This window comes from Salmo trutta, chromosome 36 (assembly GCF_901001165.1).
Source record: "Salmo trutta chromosome 36, fSalTru1.1, whole genome shotgun sequence".
In the NCBI taxonomy this organism is placed as follows: Eukaryota; Metazoa; Chordata; class Actinopteri; order Salmoniformes; family Salmonidae; genus Salmo; species Salmo trutta.
Window position 1 is genome coordinate 40,187,007 of NC_042992.1, and position 7,633 is coordinate 40,194,639.

Genomic DNA, 7,633 nt, shown 5'->3' on the forward strand with positions numbered 1-7,633 from the left:
ACCTGAGAAGATTCCTTACAGGAAGTGCCCTCTCTGACCATTTCTTGGCCATCTACACTCTCTTTATTGAAAACTGAGGATCTCTGCTGTAAAAATAAGAACAATCCGAAATTTATTTTTGATACTGTCGCAAAGTTAACTAAAAAGCAGCATTCCCCAAGAGAGGATGGCTCTCACTTCAGCAGTGATGAATTCATGAACTTCTTTGAGGAAAAGATCATTAGAAAGCAAATTACGGACTCCTCTTTAAATCTGCGTATTCCTCCAAAGCTCCATTGTCCTGAGTCTGCACAACCCTGCCAGGACCTAGGATCAAGGGAGACACTAAAGTGTTTTAGTACTATATCTCTTGACAATTATGAAAATAATCATGGCCTCTAAACCTTCAAGCTGCATACTGGACCCTATTCCAACTAAACTACTGAAAGAGCTGCTTTCTGTGCTTGGCCCTCCTATGTTGAACATAATAAACGGCTCTCTATCCACCAGATGTGTACCAAACTCACTAAAAGTGGCAGTAATAAAGCATCTCTTGAAAAAGCCAAATCTTGACCCAGAAATTATAAAAAACTAATCGGCCTATATCGAATCTTCCATTCCTCTCAAAAATTTTAGAAAAAGCTGTTGCGCAGCAACTCACTGCCTTCCTGAAGACAAACAATGTATACGAAACGCTTCAGTCTGGTTTTAGACCCCATCATAGCACTGAGACTGCACTTGTGAAGGTGGTAAATGACCTTTTAATGACGTCAGACCGAGGCTCTGCGTCTGTCCTCGTGCTCCTAGATCTTATTGCTGCTTTTGATACCATCGATCACCACATTATTTTGGAGAGATTGGAAACCCAAATTGGTCTACATGGACAAGTTCTGGCCTGGTTTAGGTCTTATCTGTCGGAAAGATATCAGTTTGTCTCTGTGAATGGTTTGTCCTCTGACAAATCAACTGTAAATTTCGGTGTTCCTCAAGGTTCTGTTTTAGGACCACTATTGTTTTCACTATATATTTTACCTCTTGGGGATGTCATTCGAAAACATAATGTTAAATTTCACTGCTATGCGGATGGCGCACAGCTGTACATTTCAATGAAACATGGTGAAGCCCCAAAATTGCCCTCGCTAGAAACCTGTGTCTCAGACATAAGGAAGTGGATGGCTGCAAACTTTCTACTCTTAAACTCGGACAAAACAGAGATGCTTGTGCTAGGTCCCAAGAAACAAAGAGATCTTCTGTTGAATCTGACAATTAATCTGGATGGTTGTACAGTCGTCTCAAATAAAACTGTGAAGGACCTCGGCGCTACTCTGGACCGTGATCCCTCTTTTGAAGAACATATCAAGACTGTTTCAAGGACAGCTTTTTCCATCTATGTAACATTGCAAAATTCTGAAACTTTCTGTCCAAAAATGACGCAGAAAAATTCATCCATGCCTTTGTTACTTCTAGGTTGGACTACTGCAATGCTCTACTTTCCAGCTACCCGGATAAAGCACTAAATAAACTTCAGTTAGTGCTAAATACGGCTGCTAGAATCCTGACTAGAACCAAAAAATGTGATCATATTACTCCAGTGCTAGCCTCCCTACACTGGCTTCCCGTTAAGGCAAGGGCTGATTTCAAGGTTTTACTGCTAACCTACAAAGCATTACATGGGCTTGCTCCTACCTATCTTTCCGATTTGGTCCTGCCGTACATACCTACACGTACGCTACGGTCACAAGACGCGGGCCTCCTAATTGTTCCCAGAATTTCTAAGCAAACAGCTGGAGGCAGGGCTTTCTCCTATAGAGCTCCATTTTTATGGAATAGTCTGCCTACCCATGTGAGAGACGCAGACTCAGTCTCAACCTTTAAGTCTTTACTGAAGACACATCTCTTCAGTAGGTCCTATGATTAAGTGTAGTCTGGCCCAGGGGTGTGAAGGTGAACGGAAAGGCTGGAGCAACGAACCGCCCTTGCTGTCTCTGCCTGGCCGGTTTCCCCTCTTTCCACTGGGATTCTCTGCCTCTACCCCTATTACGGGGGCTGAGTCACTGGCTTATTGGTGTTCTTCCATGCCATCCCTGGGAGGGGTGCGTCACTTGAGTGGGTTGAGTCACTGACGTGGTCTTCCTGTCTGGGTTGGCGCCCCCCCTTGGGTTGTGCCGTGGCGGAGATCTTTGTGGGCTATACTCGGCCTTGTCCCAGGATGGTATGTTGGTGGTTGGAGATATCCCTCCAGTGGTGTGGAGGCTGTGCTTTGGCAAAGTGGGTGGGGTTATATCCTACCTGTTTGGACCTGTCCGGGGGTTTCATCGGATGGGGCCACAGTGTCTCCTGACCCCTCCTGTCTCAGCCTCCAGTATTTATGCTGCAGTAGTTTATGTGTCGGGGGGCTAGGGTCAGTCTGTCACATCTGGAGTATTTCTCTTGTCTTTTCCGGTGTCCTGTGTGAATTTAAATATGCTCTCTCTAATTCTCTCTTTCTCTTTCTTTCTTTCTCTCTCTCAGAGGACCTGAGCCCTAGGACCATGCCTCAGGACTACCTGGCTTGATGACTCCTTGCTGTCCCCAGTTCACCTGGCCGTGCTGCTGCTCCAGTTCCAACTGTTCTGCCTGCAGCTATGGAACCCTGACCTGTTCACCGGACGTGCTACCTGTCCCAGACCTGCTGTCCCAGACCTGCTTGAACCCTGACCTTTTCACCGGACGTGCTACCTGTCCCAGACCTGCTGTTTTCAACTCTCTAGAGACAGCAGGAGCGGTAGAGATACTCTCAAAGATCGGCTATGAAAAGCCAACTGACACTTACTCTTGTGTTACTGACTTGTTGCACCTTCGACAACTACTATGATTATTATTATTTGACCATGCTGGTCATTTATGAACATTTGAACATCTAGGCCATGTGCTGTTATAATCTCCACCCGGCACAGCCAGAAGAGGACTGGCCACCCCTCATAGCCTGGTTCCTCTCTAGGTTTCTTCCTAGGTTTTGGCCTTTCTAGGGAGTTTTTCCTAGCCACCGTGCTTCTACACCTGCATTGCTTGCTGTTTGGGGTTTTAGGCTGGGTTTCTGTACAGCATTTTGAGATATCAGCTGATGTAAGAAGGGCTATATAAATAAATATGATTTGATTTGATTTCACACATACAGCAATGCCTGAATCTTCATTTTACACACAAATAAACTCACAAACAGTCACGAACACAGACTATTCATACCCATACTATCAGAGGGTCCCTGGTTAGAGCCCAAGTTGGGGCAGGGAAAGGGACGAATGCAACACGTTTACAGTACATACAGAAACACACCCATTCACGGAAAATCAAAGAGAATGTCTATACATTTATCAGTGGTTCCCATATAAACAAACAATCCATTTCTGAGACAGAATTTAGACCCCTTCACTTTTTCCACATTTTGTTACGTTATAGCTTTATTTAAAAAAAACACGCAATTATTTTTTCCCCTCATCAATCGACACACAATACCCCATAATGACAAAACAAAAACAGTTTTTTTGTAAATTAATAAAAAATAAAAACTGAAATACCTTCTTTACTTAAGTATTCAGACCCTTTGCTATGAGACTCGAAATTGGGAGCAGGTGCATCTTTGTTTCCATTGATCGTCCTTGAGATGTTTCATCTATGGTAAATTCAATTGATTGAACATGATTTGGAAAGGCACACACCTGTCTGTATAAGGTCCCACAGTGTACAGTGCATGTCAGAGCAAAGACCATGCCATGAGGTCGAAGGAATTGTCCATAGTGCTCCGAGACAGGATTGTGTCAAGGCACAGATCTGGGGAAGAGTTCCAAAAAATGTCTGCAGCATTGAAGGTCCCCAAGAACACAGTGGACACCATCATTCTAAAATGGAAGAAGTTTAGAACCACCAAGACTCTTCCTAGACCTGGCCGCCCGAGCAAACTGAGCAATCGGGGGAGAAGGGCCTTGGTTAGGGAGGTCACCAAGAACCCAATGGTCACTCTAACAGAGCTCCCGAGAACCTTGCCGAATGACAATCATCTCTGCAGCACTCCACCAATCAGACCTTTATGGTAGAGTGGCCAGACAGAAGCCACTCCTCAGTAAAAAGGCACATGACAGCCCACTTGGAGCTTGCCAAAAGGCACCTAAAGGACTCTCAGACAATGAAAAACAAGATTGAACTCTTTGGCCTGAATGTCAAGCGTCACATCGGGAGGAAACCTGGAACCATCCCTACGGTGAAGCATGGTGGTGGCAGCATCATGCTGTGGGGATGTTTTTCAGCGGCAAAGACTGGGAGACTAGTCAGGATTGAGGGAAAGATGAACGGAGTAATGTACAGAGATATCCTTGTTGAAAACCTTCTCCAGAGTGCTCAGGACCTCAGACTGGGGCTAAGGTTCACCTTCCAACAGGACAACGACCCTAAGCACACAGCCAAGACAATGCAGGAGTGGCTTCGGGACAAGTCTCTGAATGTCCTTAAGTGGCCCAGCCAGAGCCCGGACTTGAACCCGATCTAGCATCCCTGGAGAGACCTGAAAATAGCTGTTCAGTGACACTCCCCATATAACCTGACAGAACTTGAAAGGATTTGCAGAGAAAATTTGGAGAAACTCCCCAAATACAGGTGTGCCAAGCTGGAGTAAATGTTATACAGTTGGGGGAAAAAGTATTTGATCCCCTGCTGATTTTGTACGTTTGCCCACTTACAAAGAAATGATCAGTCTATAATTTTAAGGGTAGGTTTATTTGAACAGTGAGAGACAGAATAACAACCAAAAAATCCAGAAAAACGCATGTCAAAAATGTTATAAAATGATTGGCATTTTAATGAGGGAAATAAGTATTTGACGCCTCTGCAAATCATGATTTAGTACTTGGTGACAAAACCCTTGTTGGCAATCACAGAGGTCAGACGTTTCTTGCAGTTGGCCACCAGGTTTGCACACATCTCAGGAGGGATTTTGTCCCACTCCTCTTTGCAGATCGTCTCCAAGTCATTAAGGTTTCGAGGCTGACGTTTGGCAACTCGAACCTTCATCTCCCTCCACAGATTTTCTATGGGATTAAGGTCTGGAGACTGGCTAGGCCACTCCAGGACCTTAATGTGCTTCTTCTTGAGCCACTCCTTTGTTGCCTTGGCCGTGTGTTTTGGGTAATTGTCATGCTGGAATACCCATCCACGACCCATTTTCAATGCCCTGGCTGAGGGAAGGATGTTCTCACCCAAGATTTGACGGTACATGGCCCCGTCCATCGCCCCTTTGATGCGGTGAAGTTGTCCTGTCCCCTTAGCAGAAAAACACCCCCAAAGCATAATGTTTCCACCTCCATGTTTGACGGTGGAGATGGTGTTCTTGGGGTCATAGGCAGCATTCCTCCTCCTCCAAACACGGCGAGTTGAGTTGATGCCAAAGAGCTGCATTTTGGTCTCATCTGACCACAACACTTTCACCCAGTTGTCCTCTGAATCATTCAGATGTTCATTGGCAAACTTCAGACGGGCATGTATATGTATTCTTGAGCAGGGGGACCTTGCGGGCGCTGCAGGATTTCAGTCCTTCACGGCGTAGTGTGTTACCAATTGTTTTCTTGGTGACTATGGTCCCAGCTGCCTTGAGATCATTGACAAGATCCTCCCGTGTAGTTCTGGGCTGATTCCTCACCGTTCTCATGATCATTGCAACCCCACGAGGTAAGTTCTTGCATGGAGCCCCAGGCTGAGGGATATTGCCAGTTCTTTTGTTTTTCTTCCATTTGCGAATAATCACACCAAATGTTGTCACCTTCTCACCAAGCTGCTTGGCGATGGTCTTGTAGCCCATTCCAGCCTTGTGTAGGTCTACAATCTTGTCCCTGACATCCTTGGAGAGCTCTTTGGTCTTGGCCATGGTGGAGAGTTTGGAATCTGATTGATTGATTGCTTCTGTGGACAGGTGACTTTTTTACAGGTAACAAGCTGCAGTTAGGAGCACTCCCTTTAAGAGTGTGCTCCTAATCTCAGCTTATTACCTGTATAAAAGACACCTGGGAGCCAGAAATCTTTCTGATTGAGAGGGGGTCAAATACTTATTTCCCTCATTAAAATGCAAATCAATTTATAACATTTTTGACATGCGTTTTTCTGGATATTTTTGTTGTTATTCTGTCTCTCACTATTCAAATAAATCTACCATTAAATTATAGACTGATCCTTTCTTTATCAGTGGGCTAGCCTATAAAATCAGCAGGGGATCAAATACTTTTTCCCCCCACTGTATTTATATATATATATTTTTATACATTTGCAAAACTAAATCTAAAAACTTGTTTTTGCTTTGATATTATGGGGTATTGTATGTTGATTGATGAGGGAAAAACACAATTTAATCAATTTTAGAATAAGGCTGTAATGTAACAAAATGTGGAAAAGGTGAAGGTTTCTGAATACATTCCGAATGGACTGTATTTGTTTACAACATAGGATGATAGAAATGTATGATTGGACTGTTGCCCAGATATCGCTAATGCAGCATAAGTCAAAGAGAGGGCAGTGCAGACATTCTTTTGTATTAATTGAGGACCCAGGTGAGGAGGGACACAATCTTGTTGGCCGTCAGGTCCACTGCAGCCAGTTCCTGCACCCTCATGGACAAGGTGTAATGAGTTGGGAAGCACTGCACTCACTGTGGCCTCCAGCTTGCCCATGCACTATCCACAGTTGCTTAGCCAGGTCGTCCGACAGGTCCTGCACCTTGCCAAAGTAGTTTCGAATGAGGTTCTTGTTGTGCGTGTTTATTGCTGTCGATTCGGTAGTGATCGTACATTAGGTAATTCCATGAGCACTCCAGGTTCATCAGCTTGTGGTGGCCCTCCGGCTTGCTCAAACATTAACAGAGTGTCTGCCACCATCTCAGGCACTGCACAGGAAGAGAGGAGAAATATTAATACACAAATACATTGGAACTGTACAGTGTCACATCAAATGCAATGCAAGCCAACAATAAGTTCCCAATCAAGTGACATGTAATGGTGCAGCTGAACATACCTGAAAATATTTTCTTCAGGTTCTCCATGGCTGAGGCTAGCTGACTGTGTTCCATCCCAGCATATTTTACGTCCTTTGGGTTCTCAATATTGTTGATGCTTTGCCTCCAGTCATTGCTGACTTCTGCCAGGAAGTTCTGGACGTACTTCATGTTCACCAGGGCATTGTGGAGTTGACTAAAGCCTCAAAAGGGAGTGACGGAGGCCCGTCTAACTGTGAGTGGATTGCAGCCTGGAGAGCGGGGACAGACAAGTGTAAATGGTTTATCTAGAGGTTCAATCAAAGGGCAGTACAGGGTCACAGAATGCAGCCAATGTCAAAGCTAAATAAATTATTTTCTACCTTCAGTCGTGCTTCTACTAAAACTCCAGATCTAACTGGATGATCAATAAATCACGGGATTTATGTCAGTTACTAGGTCTTAGCAGGTGAATGATTCATTTTCAAATGACTATGCTAGCTAGCTGTGGCTCCATACAGAATCAAGCTAAAATTAGCTAACTAGCTAGCTTAAAATATCTGATCACGCAAAATTGGCATGCGCTGGTGTACAGATGCAAATATTAATTTACCGTTTTGCAAAGGAAATCACAAATTAGTTTTTTTTCATGTTCACATTGTCACG